Consider the following 15,391-nt stretch of genomic DNA (forward strand, 5'->3'; position numbering starts at 1 on the left):
AAATTTATTTCTGAAGCAATTTTGTTGGTAAGTCAACCCATAAAATAATTAGTTATGAAGGGTTGAATTGTTCTTCTACTGTAATGACGGTACAATATAACCCAAGCAGTCTGCTACACTATAATTTTTTTCACCCCTATTTTTAACTCGAGTCGAGTTTGCGAAAAAATAAATTGAAGTAACATTTGTTTTATATTTACCACATGGTGCATGCTTCGAAGCGCTTTAGAACAATAATAAACGGTCTGAAAAATACGTACCTTCCTTAGTATTCTAGAAAGGATACGTATTTTTTAGAATGTGAGGCTAACAAAATACAAAGTTCTGAAACACAAAATTCTGAAAGCATAAAAGAGATTTTTTTATTTCATTAAATACGTAATTCTAAATTACAAATTCCGATTATATACCAAGAACAAAAATTCTGTATTTGATTAAAAAAATATTTTTATATTTATATGATGTTTCAATATAACATTCATTCAATATTACCCTGGACTGGTACCTGAAGCGGAGAGCTAATCACCTTGCCTTTTTGACATTTCAACATGGAAGAAGAATATGGAAGACGGGGCATTTACCGGGCCCACGGCTATCATAGGCTGATTTAAGTGATCACTTTACACATGTGTAATATTCACCAATTCTACCCATGATTGACAACCACACTACTCAAATTCTTGGAACTCATTTATATATATATATATATATATATATATATATATATATATATATATATATATATATATATATATATATATATATATATATATATATATATATATATATATATATATATATATATATATATATATATATATATATATATATATATATATATATATATATATATATATATATATATATATATATATATATATATATATATATATATATATATATATATATATATATATATATATATATATATATATATATATATATATATATATATATATATATATATATATATATATATATATATATATATATATATATATATATATATATATATATATATATATATATATATATATATATATATATATATATATATATATATATATATATATATATATATATATATAGTTCAATTTCAAAACATAGTGCTTGAATCAATAAAATTTTACTAAAGACATTTACAAGTGAGATGAAAGAAGCTTTTTATTGAGCAGAAAATCTTTCTTTTATATGTGAGGTATCTATGTTGAGATGTCAAAAAATGATATGAAAAATAACTACTATAATTGGAGACAATCCAGATTTGTGAACAAGTATTTGGACACACTCAAAATGTTATTTATATATGTATATGGTTCAATTTCAAAACATAGTGCTTGAATCGCTAGAATTTCACTAAAGACATCTATTGTTGAGATGAAATATTATAAAATATTATTAAATTATAAGCTTAATAATAAAAATGAAAATGGTATTTTCTGGCGTTTCTCATGTGTGTGATTATAATCGAGGATTCGGATCTCACATACTAATATAAGAGTTTCTGCTTAATAAAAAGCTTCTTTACATCTCACCAATAGATGTCTCTAGTGAAGTTCTAGTGATTCATGAACATGTTTCTAAATTGGTTCATATATATAGAACTTCCAAGAATTTGAGTAGTGTGGTTGTCAATAATGGGTAGAATTGGTGAATGTTACACGTGTGTAAAGTGATCACTCAAACCAGCCTATGACGGTCGTAAGCCCCGTAAATGCCCAGACTTCCATATTCTTCTTCATCTTTGATGAGATATCAAAAAATTATATGAAAATAACTCCTGTAATTGGAGATAATCCAGATTTTGTGAACAAGTATTTGGACACACTCAAAATGTTGTAAATGAAATATTTAGTGAAATATATTTCACCGTCTAAATTTGATAAGAAAATAATGTAAATAAATACATAATTATCATTTGGAGGGATAATCCAAATGAGCCAATTCGAAGGACGCAATTACGCGCGTGCCAGTCATGTCGAGAACTTAGTAAATACAAATTGCAAGATCCTGTAGGGAATCTGGGAGCTGCCTCAACATCGGTTACAGCGATTATTTTGGCTACACCCTTTGGAAATAGGTCAACATCACTAAGTCCCACACTCATTAATCACTTCCCGAGTTTTTATTCTGCTCCTTAAACCTCCTTTCTCTTAAATTCCAACGAAGGATATTAAATTATTCTGGAATCTTATCTTCACATTGTACTTTTTTTCTTTATTTATGTATATATTATCCAAGGGTACTACAGGATTTTACTGCAAGTTCAATCTTTTGGGGATAAGTTAATGGATTAAATACGTGTTCAAAATTTGAAGTAAAATAAATACATTTTTTTTTTGTGATTTTAATACAATTTGTAGTGATTTTGAAACAAAGTTTCATTTTAATTATAAAACAAATACATTCACAGGTAAAAAAAGATTATAATTAAAATGTAACTTTGTTTTTAAATCACTATAGTTATTTTTAAACAAAATTACATTTTAATTATAAAATGGAAAATCACAAAGTAAGTGCTTCAAATATAAATTATATAAAAACAGATTACTCTAGTTATGTGTTGATTTCCTGACGAGGTTAGGTAAAAAAAATATTAAATTCTTCGGAACGACAATTCTATAGAAAATATTAAAAAAGGAAGGTGAAAACCCTCCCTCTGTTCGCCTGCGTGGTGAAATAGTTAGCGTGTTTAGTTACCGTGCTGAAGGTCCCGAGCTCGATTCCCTGGAGGGGTTAAAATAAATATTAGTGATTTTACACTCTAATATTTGTTTAATATAACCCTGGAATGGTCCCTGAAGCGTAGGAGTGATCACCTAACCTTTTTGAAAGCAACGATCAAGATAACACTGCTTCAATACGGTCCAGTACCTTATGCACTATTGGATGCGGATGAGGGTTAGAAGAAGGGCACAACAATGCAATCGAAAAGATTGAAAATGCTGAAAAATATTGAAATTGACAGCAACTATCAAGAAGCACGCTATCCGCTATGAGGAATTATAGTATTGCTTGAGTTTCTGTTGCATATAACAGATGGCTCAGCCATCCGGGTAAAAAAATATGCTTAAAAAAACATGTTCGCCCGTGACAAATATAAAAACACGCTTATATTCGAATTAAATGTTGTGACAAAGTTTCAAAGCGTTTTACATAAATGTATTTATATTACATAAATGTGATTGATTTTTTTTGTCGTAAACCAATTTGTTTTTATGATTCCATATTGGAAACTTTTTTCAGATACAAATATCCCGAGTGTGTTTAAAATTAATGAAAACCATTAATGCCACCAATTTTTTTTGTTATTAAGTGTAATGCAAAACTGGTATAATAAAATATATATTACTTATTACGTTATGCATGATAATTTTCATAAATTCGCGTAATCAATCTCATTCTGAGTTTATAGCAAAAAAAGGCTTATCATACCTAATGAATATATTAAAGATGTTTGTTGTGGTGGTTGCCATAATTATTTTTCAAAATGAAATGAATTTTTCGCACAGTATTATTGTTTGGAAATTTTCAAGACAAACAATTATCAAATCCACACTCCTCTATGGCTCCGAATGCAGGGCGATGTATAACACCTACTATAGGCAACTAGAAACTGCTGATGCTTAAATGGCAAGCTGGTGTATCCCTTAGAAGCAAAATAAAGAGTTCAAGCATTCATGGAAGACTACGGTAACAAGCATCAATAGTAAGATAGAGAAAAGGTAATTGAGATGGTATGGGCACATATGATGCAGAGAACCTGATTATATTGTGAACCAGGCAATTGCCACGGATCTTCCTGGAAAAACATCTCGAGGAAGACCAAAGTATTAATGGATGCTGCAGAAAGATAACATCATTCAAAGACATGGCCCAGGTGACGTTGCCCATTACAGAAAGACCTACAACCCAAAGACGAAGAGAGCTTACTCCGAAAGTCTACAAAGATAGGTTTGGACGGAGCCAGACAGAAGAATAATAATATTGTTAAGATATAAACCAGAATTGTGTATAATAATGCTCAAAATAAGCTTTATTTCTGCACCCTAACGGAAGGGTTTTATAAATTACATTTTATGTATAAAGCTGCTTGCTCATTATCTTACCTGCGTTATTAATTATGTAAGTACTGATGGTTAATTTCGCGTGAGGAATTCAAATTGTTTCCTACACGGTACAATCCACAAGGCAAGGGGTGAAAAGCAGCGAGCTATTCATCGAGTTGTTTCGGTGAGAAGAGACCATTTGAATTATTAATTCTCTTACAATATCTATTTTAAAACTGTACTCTTATCTCCCACTTAATTATCGGATAAACTAAAACACTAAACTGTAATACTTTAAATTCGACTCGGTAGTGCGCTGGTTAAAAAGTTCAGTGAGCTTTGATCCAACCTCTTGATAAAATGTAATACTGTATTTATCAATACCGTTTTCTTTCGATGTTCAATAAATTATAAGTATTAAAGTTGCGTTTTAAGATAATTCGCATCTTGAGTAGCTATAGTAATATGTTGGGAGGGGAATCTGTTTCCTGATAGAGACTCGAATTAAGACGAAAAACAATAGTTGTTAAGTTCCAAACTGTCTGATACTTTGATTATTTATATTTATATGTCATACTACCTCTACACATACTGTACAACATTCTTAAAAGGACTTTTCTCACACAAATGTTACAAAGCGAAATCAATTTCTAGAAAACATTTCAACGTAACACAATATTTTCCCACTTTTTGACTTGGTCCTTGCGAATGATATATTTAAAAAAATAAAAGAAGTGAGAAAATACTGTGAATATAATTCATTATTGGTACTATCAAGAATCATTATCAGTATTTATTTTTCAAGAAACTTATGTTTTTTTCATCATTTTATGATAATGAATTATAAATAATCATTTTGCAATCTAGTTTTTCTCATTTATTTATTGACTTGGCGTTTAATTTGTAGAACTCCATTTTAATTTATGTATTAATTTTAAATCAAACACAGATTTTTTGAGTCTACTAAGTTGTATTTTATTAACAAAAAACACATAAAAAATTATATTGTGACAATTGTTCAATTTATTTTTTTTTAAACTATATGAACAATTTCTCAATTTATTTTTTTAAACTATATGAATAAATATACACACATATTTTTTTTTTATAAAAATATATGTTTTCAAACAAAAATATATGTTCTTTCACAGCATAAAAACTGAAATGTACTATAACAATATAGCCGAAGATGTGATTAAAACATTTATCGAGTCATTGATTACAAAGCTCTGTATCCTTTTATGGGGAAAACAATGAATATTTTATTCTGTATTTAGCAACAAAACATGAAAGTTTTTTCCCCAAAATTATATGCCATAAAAGTTCTTTGTGTTTAATACCGGCGCACGTTTAAGATGTATGAACTTTTTATTACCCAATATATAGTTTATTAGTAACTACGGGCATATTTATATCCTTTAATGTCGTTACCTTAATCTTGAAAGTGTATGAAATGACCATTAATATTTTGTTTATTTTTCTATTACATTAAATTGTTTAGCGGTCAGCATAAACAATTCAAAGTAATAGAAAAACATGAAAAAATGTTACGAATACAAAAAACTAATAATTAACGTGGTACTGATAAAAAATATTTGATAGCAAATACGAATACTACGTTCTACCTCTACATTAAATAACTAATAAAAAATGTATTTAATTTTATAAATGGGGAATAAAAATTTAAAATTAAGGAAACTATTTGCTTATCTATCTTTATCTATTTGCAGATAAGTCTCATGAGGTTCATTTTTTGCGATGACATTTTTTTTTATTTAACTAAATATAAATAAAATATGAATTGGTGAAGAAAGAATACTAAAACAATTTCATGAGGCAAATGTGGTTGATAATAGAAACACGAGAATAACTTGGTATGGTTAAGTATTTCAAACACGTTAAATACAAAAATAAATAAAAAAACATCCAAAGTATATCGCTCACTCCTTTCAAGAACGTCATAAATAAAAAACTTGTTTGGCAAGGAGAACGTTTTAAAAGTTTAAAAATATAATACAATGTATTAAAAATAAATATCAAGCCACCTATTGAACTTTTTACTGTAAAATTAATCTTTTTAGGTAAAACCTGAAGGTTTTTTCTGAAAAAATATTTAGTATGTTTAAAAAAATAATTAAACAATACCTTTTCTTTAAAATGCAAAAACAACACCTTCTGCCCTGTAGCGGGTAAATATTTAGTTAAAAATATGCCTCTTTTGCTGGAATAAGGTACATATTCTGGGCATTCCGAAAACATGCACAGCTGAAAATTTACGATTTTTGATTTTAGACGTTCTTGAAGGAGTGAGCGATATGGTTGAAATTACTTTAAAACATCAAAACTTCGTAAAGTTAGTGGATATCTACATATTTACCAGCGCCAGGGTCTAAGCACTTCATTAAAATTAATAACTTCAAGTACGTTCAAATCAAGGCGCTTCGAGTTAAATATAAATTCAAGTTCACAACGTTTTTTTGTGTCCAAATCCTTGTTCGTAAATAATTGTAAAATATGTAATAAAAAATGTAAAAAAGCACAAATTTATGAAGAATCAAGGCATCTTGCAAACATCTAAATTAAAGGATCTCTCTCGAGTGAGCAATATGTAGTCTTACCACTATTCTACGGTACTACGGAAGACAAACATGAGATGTTTACATATATAAATAAATATATTATATATGTATATATATATATATATATATATATATATATATATATATATATATATATATATATATATATATATATATATATATATATATATATATATACATATATATATATTTATAAATATATTTATATATATATATATATATATATATATATATATATATATATATATATATATATATATATATATATATATATATATATATATATATATATATATATATATATATATATATATATATATATATATATATATATATATATATATATATATTTATATGCAGTTATATAAGTTATTTTAGTTTTGAACGAGAGCTTATTTTATTAGGAGACGGTGGTAAAATGAGTCGGGCAAACATCTAAGTTTTAAAAAAAAGTTTTCAGTACGAAAAAAAATCATCCGTATTCAAGATGAAGGAAAACTTCGACAATTAAAATAAAATTAAAGTTTTAACAAAGGATTTTTTAGCTCGAAAAAGACATAATACCATGCTAATCCTACTTATGAAAACTTTCCCGAGAAGTTGGAGAGAAGAATTAAATGTATTAACCTTATAATATTATTACAAGGATTCTACAGTGTACAAAAGTTCGCAGACAGGAATACGTTACCTTTATTAGGGAACATGGCAAGATGAATGTTATTTAGTGACTTAACTTTTGGTTTTTAAGTATAAATAAAAAAAAAGTTTTTTATGAACCTTATATAACAATCTTTTAAAAAAAAATCATTTTACTTTTTTTATTTTTGCTAGCTTTTGAATATTTTAAATAAAATTGACTCAATCTAGGAGAAAATTAATTATGCGTAACTTACCATCACGCCGCTTTTCTATAGGGATAGGCAGAGAGAATAGAACGCCACGTAACTCAGTCTTTGCAAACTTTCTTCACATCTTCCACATTCATGTATCTCGTCATACATATTCGCCGATTATTTCGACTCCTGACATGACTTTCAAGTATTTGGCATACCTGATCATGCCAAGTTTTTCTCGGTCTTCCTCAGCTCCTTTTTCGAATTGCATTCTCTTTGTAAATCTGTTTTATATTTCTTTCCTCACTCATTGATTCCACATGTCCAAACCATCTGAACACACCTTACTTAATTTTATCGATAATGCTTATCTCAGCCTAGCGTTATTTCCTTATTTCACTATTTGAATATCTACCATGCATTATCAATTAGACATTTTATTTTATATTTTCATAAATTGATTCGGCAGTCACATTGTGGTAATATGTATCACTTTTTATTTAAAATTTACTTGGTACGCGTTAATACCACTATTTCTGTTTTTCCCAGTAAAAAATAAATTAAAAATGCATATTTTCAGTTTACTTGGAAAAATTCAGATTACAAATCAATACAACTTTTATACTTCAATTGAATTATGTAACCGATCATATTACTTTTTGACATCTCATCAAAGATGAAAAAAAATGTCCTTACTTCAAAGAATTTGAGTGGTTTGGTTGTCAATAATGGGTAGAATTAGTGAATGTTACACGTGTGTAAAGTGATCAATTAAACCAGCCTATGACGGTCGTCACCCCCGTTAATTCCCAGACTTCCATATTATTATTCATCTTTAATGAGATCTCAAAAAAGATGTGAAAATAAATCCTATAATTGGAGATAATCCAGATTTGTGAACAATTATTTGGACATACTCAAAATGTTGTATGTAACTGATCAATTGGTTAATCTATTGGATAAACAAATAAACCAAACGAAAAGGCTTAGTATAGTGTTTATTCAGCGAAACAAGACTACAATATTATATGCTACAAAAACAATAATTACAAACCCTGTTCGATCAAAGAAACATCGAATATTTAGTGATAAAGACCCTTAAGTATTCCCATTAATAATCCTTTAAGACAATAAATATCTAAATTATCTATATTCACAACAGCTATCAAACAATAGACAAGGAAAACAGACAAAGATTTTATATGTTTACATATAATCTTTATCTGATTATATCTATGTTGAGATGTCCATATAAAATAACCTAAGTGGAGAAACCCAGATTTGTAGACAATAATTTGGACACACAGAATTTTGTGACTATTTTCAGTTATTTTTCTAAAACGATTGATGTTTCAACTCACTTAATATATTTATTGAAATTGAAATAAAAGCCATTTGATTACATTTTAAAACGTTTGGATGTAAGGTTTGTTCTGTTATCTTGTTTTTGTTGTTGTTGATTAAAGCTTCATGTGACTGTTTATTTTAAGCTTCATGTGACTGTTTATTTTAAGCTACATGTGACTGTTTATTGAAATCAAACTGGCGTAGAACATTTTGTTGGTGTGGTGCACATTAACTAAACGATATTTAATGGACCTATTTTGTAGCTAAAGTTACTTTGCAAGCTCTGTAATGAGCTTTAAATTGGCCAACTGGAAGCAAGATATGAAGTTGAGACATGCAGTGCTTACATTAGAAGAAAATCCTTGAAGTATTACTTTACTTTAGAAACGAACATCACTTTTTTAAGTACATATTTATTTGGCAGTCACCCAGTAAAAGGATGTTTCTGCCAGTGTCAAGTATTATTTTTATTTGCAAACAAAATAATCATAGAAAATAATCATAACAAAAAATACTGAGTCCTGAGTCCTGAAAAAACGGAGTCCTGGTTCCGACCCTAATGTATGGAAGTAAAACATGGAGTTGGCAAAAGAAGGATGAAAGTAGACTGAATGCAGTCGAAATGCGATCTCTCAGAAGAATGTTCGACAAAACGATGTATGACAGATGTTCGAATAGTGAAATAAGGAAGGAATGCAAAGCTGAGACAAGCTCTATCGATAAAATTTAGAAAGGTGTGTTGAGATGGTTTGGACATGTAGAATAAATGAGTGAGGAAAGAACAGTAAAACAAATTTATGAGGCGAAAGTAATTGGAAAAAGGAGCCGAGGAAGACCGAGAAAAACTTGGCACGGTCAGGTATGCCAAACACTTGAAAGCGGTCAGGTTAGGAGTCGAAACAATCGGCGAGTGTGTATGAGGAGATGCATGAACGTGGAAGAGGCGAGGAATGTTTGCAGAGACAGAAAGGTGTGGCGTTCTATTCTCTCTGCCTACCCCTGCGGGGAAGCGGCGTGACGGTTAGTTAGTTAGTTTTGTGCAATATTGGGATTGTAACTTTTTGTTGAGGACCTCAACATGTAAACCATGCTGCAAACAATATTTTTTTAATCTTACCACATCGATGAGCTGTGACAGTTTGAGCTTGATGCAGACCCTGAGGACATCGGTCACGTTGACGACGGGTCTCACCAGCTTGTTGTAGTTGCTGAGCAGATCGTCGTAGAGTCTCTTGGCGTCAGGGTTGCCAGCCACGACGGTCTGCACTACGATGGCACACACCAGCCAGGCCCGAAGGGCCATCGCGAAGATAGAGAAGGACCTATCGCTGCTCTTGGAGCGGAAGCGAGACCGAACCGAATATTTAATAGGCGGGAAAATTGGCTCCATTTTTGAAAAAATAACGTATTTTTCTAAATTCAAATTAAATTTAGGAAACGCGTTTTAATACGTCACCGTTTCAGTATTAATATTAAAAATTGTTCACGTTTTATTTTTAGCGCTTTTACACAAATCGTTGTGAAAAAGCTTTTAGTTGAATTATTCAAATGATGGGTTCACCAAAATTACTTATTTGATTCAAAATCGAACATTAGTTATATGTTTGTATAAACGCTTATTTATTTTTTTTATATTTAATTAACGAAACGCGTTTTAATACGTCACGCTTTCACTGTTAATATTAAGTACAATTTATTATTCAGATTTTGTATTTTTATTCGTTTTTTTCACAAATCACGTGATTTTAGTTGAATTATTCAAATGATTGATTTAAATATCGAACATTAGTTATATATGTTACAGGTTCGAAAAATGTTTATTTTTTTAATGAATGATTTTCTACCAATTCCAACTATATATTTTACGTACAGTATTGCAATATTTTTAAAAGATTTACATTTAATAATTTCGATTCGAGATACTACTAGGTTTTATGTACATCATTTAGAATATAGCTTTATCCGTGTCGACTCGTCATCGGCCGTAAATAAAATTTTGAAAAATCTAATTCAGCTACTTATACCGAATGAACTATTTTTTATTCCAAAAATCTAATTGAGCATCCTTTAACTAGTTTATTATATTAACGAAGTTAATTCTACGGTTATTTTTTTATTTAATATTTTACTAGTGAAATCCATGCATTTTTTATTATTTTGTTACACTCAATTTAGAAGTCTTTTTCATAAGATTAGTTAGTAATGCATCAAGGATACTTTTTCCTTTAAGTCCGTCTATCCAGTTGCAGGGAGTAGTGCATATTTAACCGTTATGTAACCGCGTAAGGTCGGGGGTCCTGGGGCACCCCACACCCCCCCGACGTCGGATTCGCCAACTGACCCCGTTTCTCACCCAACATACCGATGATCTATTTTACTGCATCCCGCCTTTGAATACTTTTAGAGTCCTCCTCTGCTCTTGTCTTAGAGTCCATTATTCAAACGCCAAGTCAATTCGACACATATTTCACCGGTTGATAAATATAAAAAAAAACACATGTGTTATTTTTTTATAAATTCTTCGAAAGTTTTAAAAATATAATAATTTTAGCATTTATCAATTTTATTTACATTTATTTACGAATTTTTATTTGATTTATTTCAGTACCTAAATTATTACGTAATACAATTTTTAAAAGATCCATCCAACTGAGAAGTATTTTCCACGCCAAGTCTGAGAGTTCATTCTTTAACAAGATCTCTCATAAGCTCCATCGATCGCAGAAAAAAAAGTTTGAAAAAAATTAGCAATCGCGGTTGACATAAGCTTCCAACGCCATCTGGGGGCGTTGCGCGGAGGCTCGATTGCCAATCGGGATTTTCCGAACCCGGTCGGGAACGCTCGGCACCGTGCGGACGGCGTCTAATCGCGGCGACTGCCACAGAGCGACTAAGGGCGCAATTGAAACTCACCCTTCGGGCCAAAGCACACAGTGTGGATATACAAAAAATAAGTAAATAAAAGTGCGAATTTAATTTAGGAATCTTAATAACTTAAACAAGTTTTTATTTTCTATCTACGATATAAAATATATAGGATATGAGCTATTTATAATATTATTGCTTTCTACATGAAAAAAATTCCATCATATAAATTGAAGCCGTTTCACTTCCGATACAACTATCTCTTAAAATCTGTTGTGACAAGTATTTCGATGCATTCCGCAGCATTTTAATTACATTATTTTAATAACCACGTATTATAGACACCGTAGATAATACGAAGTTATTAAAATAATTGCAAATCGTATAAACTGAAACCATTACAATAATGTATTAATTTTAAATCAAACACAGATTTTTTAAGTCTATTAAGCTATATTTTATTTTTTTAAAATACATTAAATTAAAATTTGAGACAATAGTTTCGCCTGCTTATGACATTTTCAAACGAATGACATTCGTTTAAGAAAGCCATAATTAGGATTGATTTAAAATCAATACATTAATTAAAATGGAGTTCTACAAATTAAACGCCATGTCAATAAATAAATGAAACCATTCCATTTGTAATATTTCTTTAACTTTGTGACATGTGTTTCGATGCATTTCGCATGATTTTTGAAAATCGTATGTGAAACTAAGTCGAAGGATTGTGTCCTTGAAGGATGAAAAAGGGGTAGCAGATTTTTCTTAATTTTATTTGTCTACTTTTATTATATTATTTGTTAGAGGAAATATGGACTGTGTAGGGCAGTTATTAAACATTGTTATATTGTAAAATATGTGTTTATTATAGTTTTATATCGATGAATTACCACTATTTCAAAATATCGTATTGACTTTTAATATTTTTAATTTTATGAGTTTCTACATTATTTTTCTTATATTTTAACTAGTATCTATTACATGAATAGAGAACTCTGAAAATTATTACGACATTAAATATAATTTTACGATTTATCAAATCACAAAACAATGTTAAGTGATAAAAAAAAGATAATTAAAACACATGGATAATATTGAGCAGGAGAACATGGAAAAGTTAAATGGAATAAATGAGCTTGGAAAATTAGAAGCATTTCCGGTTTGGTGAAGTTTTGGATTATACTCATAATCTCATTATCCGCACTTCCGCGTTCTGCCACAACCCGTAACCGATAGCTATCCGTACCAAAGGGAATGAGTGACATAGGCGTATATCAATTTAATTCAATAACCACTTTCCTTAATAGCCGTATTCATTTTAATGAGCGAATTATTTCAAGCTAGTTTAAGACGAAACTAACAGAGTTTGCTTTATTTATTATTTCACAATGTGTTTCGAATGTGTCCGCTTTGATTATAACTGTTCAATTTTTCTACTTTTATTAATAAAAGAATTTTAGAAAACAATACAACTAAGTATTGTTTTTTTGTCGTGGAGAAATTATTTACAGGTAAATATATATATTTATATATATATATATATATATATATATATATATATATATATATATATATATATATATATATATATATATATATATATATATATATATATGTGTGTGTGTGTGTGTGTATGTGTGTATGTGTGCGCGTTTGTGTACATATTAAATATCTAAAATTTCGCGTCATTATACTTTTAGTATGTTATTACTTCTTTTGATTATTAATGTTAAAAAAATTCAGTGTATTTTAAATGATGAAAACATATCTATAACATATTAACCTTACTGGCTAGCACTTTTTACTCCGAGGTTGGGGACAGTGATAAATAAATAAAGTTTAACCATCATTAAAAGTAATCCGATTTTTCAGCTAGATATTTTCAGCGTGGAACGAAATCTCCAAAGCCCTAATGCTCGTATATCAGCCCTCTGCTTCGTTCGCTGCGGAACATTGTGCTGTGTACGTCACACATCCGGTGCATCCCCCGGATGAAGGTCGTATATTCAGTGTGAGGAGCAATTAATTATTATTCCATACACACAGAGACCGAGCCTGAACGGGCCTCAGGGGCTGCTGAGCTTTCAATTTTAAAATGAGTTTTCGGTTTTCAGTGGTTAACTAACTGAAAGAGTTGTTTCATAGCGCTTTGTAAACTTAGTGATATTTCATTTCGTTTTTTTTTATTTTATTTGTTTCAGTTTTCAAACCAATGCACAATAAGTAATTAACAAAAATAATAATGACATAAAAATTAAAAAGCGAAGTTAAAAACTCACTTCATATATTTAACATAAACTACACACCTAAATGACAATAACAAAAACTAGACTTGAAAAAACGTCATTTTGTTCATATGTATATATAACAATAGTTCTTTAAAGTGGTATGGACATGTGGAGCGAATGGATCACGAGAGAATGAAAGTTCACATTCTAACTAACTAACTAACCATCACGCCGCTTCCCCACAGGGGTAGGCAGAGAGAATCGAACGCCACACCACTCTGTCTTTGCAAACATTCTTTGCCTCTTCTACATTCATGCATCTTCTCATACATACCCGACGATTATTACGACTCCTGACCCGGCCGCTTTCAAGTATTTGACATACCTGATTGTGCCAAGTTTTCCTCGGTCGTCCTCTGCTTCTTTTTCCAACTACATCCGCTTCATAAATTTGTTTGACCGTTCTTTCTTCACTCATACGCTCCACATGTCCAAACCATCTCAACACACCTTTCTTAATTTTATCGATAATGTTTATCTCAGCCTTACATTCTTTCCTTATTTCATTATAAAAAATATATGTGGGGAATGTGAACGGGAGAACAGAACGAGGACGGCTGAAAAATACTTGGCACACTCAGGTAAATCACAAGCTAAAATCTGGTAGTATCAAAAGTCTGCGTAATCGGAGGGTATGTATGACTAGATGTATGGATGAGATGGAGGCGAGAAGTGTATGTCAGGACAGAAGAGTGTGCCGTTCCATCCTCTCTGACTAAACGAAACGGTGTAATGGTAGTAGTAGTATAATTTTAATAATATTTTTGGGTAATTTACATAGCACCATTTTCGTAAAATACTACCTCACGGGTTCCAAAAAGACTTGGATGATGAGGTGAAATGATGAGATTCGGAATGTGTTTGACATTTTATGATATGCGACTGCATCCAGAATATATCCCGGAAAATCCTGTACCGATGAAAATATTTTTCGTCTTTATTTTCTGGATCGTTATATCTTTTCTTATATCATTCATCAATATAAGATGATTTCAATGAAGACATAGTTCTTTCGTTTGATTATATGATATTTCAAACATATCGTAGTCATACAGGAGAAAGTGACCAAGTGCATTTTTTTATAAAAACGTGATCATTGACTATTTGATATCTTACTAGCTTAATATTGCCCTGAAAAAAATCCCAAAAGATATTTAAGTTGGAAGTATAATATAATGACTTCTTAAAAATTACTAACTGCATTGATGTTTATTTTCTTGCCAAGCAAAAGTGACTTAAATGGCCTTCCTGAACATTTTACGTTTTGTTAGTTGGTCACTTTCTCTTGTACGACCACGATATAGGGTATACGAGTATATCTACGGCAACCTAGCAGGTTGCATTAAATCATACAAATATTTTCCAGGATAATGTAGTTAAAAGGAGAAAAGTATATTCCTTTTAGC

At 30.0% G+C, this 15,391-nt stretch overlaps 1 pseudogene across 1 annotated transcript; it reads right to left on the reverse strand.

The window, feature by feature from the left end:
- Positions 1-9,946: 9,946 nt before the first annotated feature.
- Positions 9,947-11,677, reverse strand: LOC148305850 (acetylcholine receptor subunit alpha-like pseudogene; annotated as a pseudogene). Its single transcript, XR_015838104.1, has one exon. The product of XR_015838104.1 is annotated as an acetylcholine receptor subunit alpha-like pseudogene (transcript).
- Between the last annotated feature and the right edge of the window lie 3,714 nt (positions 11,678-15,391).

Source organism: Brachycentrus maculatus, unplaced genomic scaffold, assembly GCF_059751285.1.
Source record: "Brachycentrus maculatus isolate JH-2025_06_01 unplaced genomic scaffold, ASM5975128v1 h1tg000260l, whole genome shotgun sequence".
Lineage (NCBI taxonomy): Eukaryota > Metazoa > Arthropoda > Insecta > Trichoptera > Brachycentridae > Brachycentrus > Brachycentrus maculatus.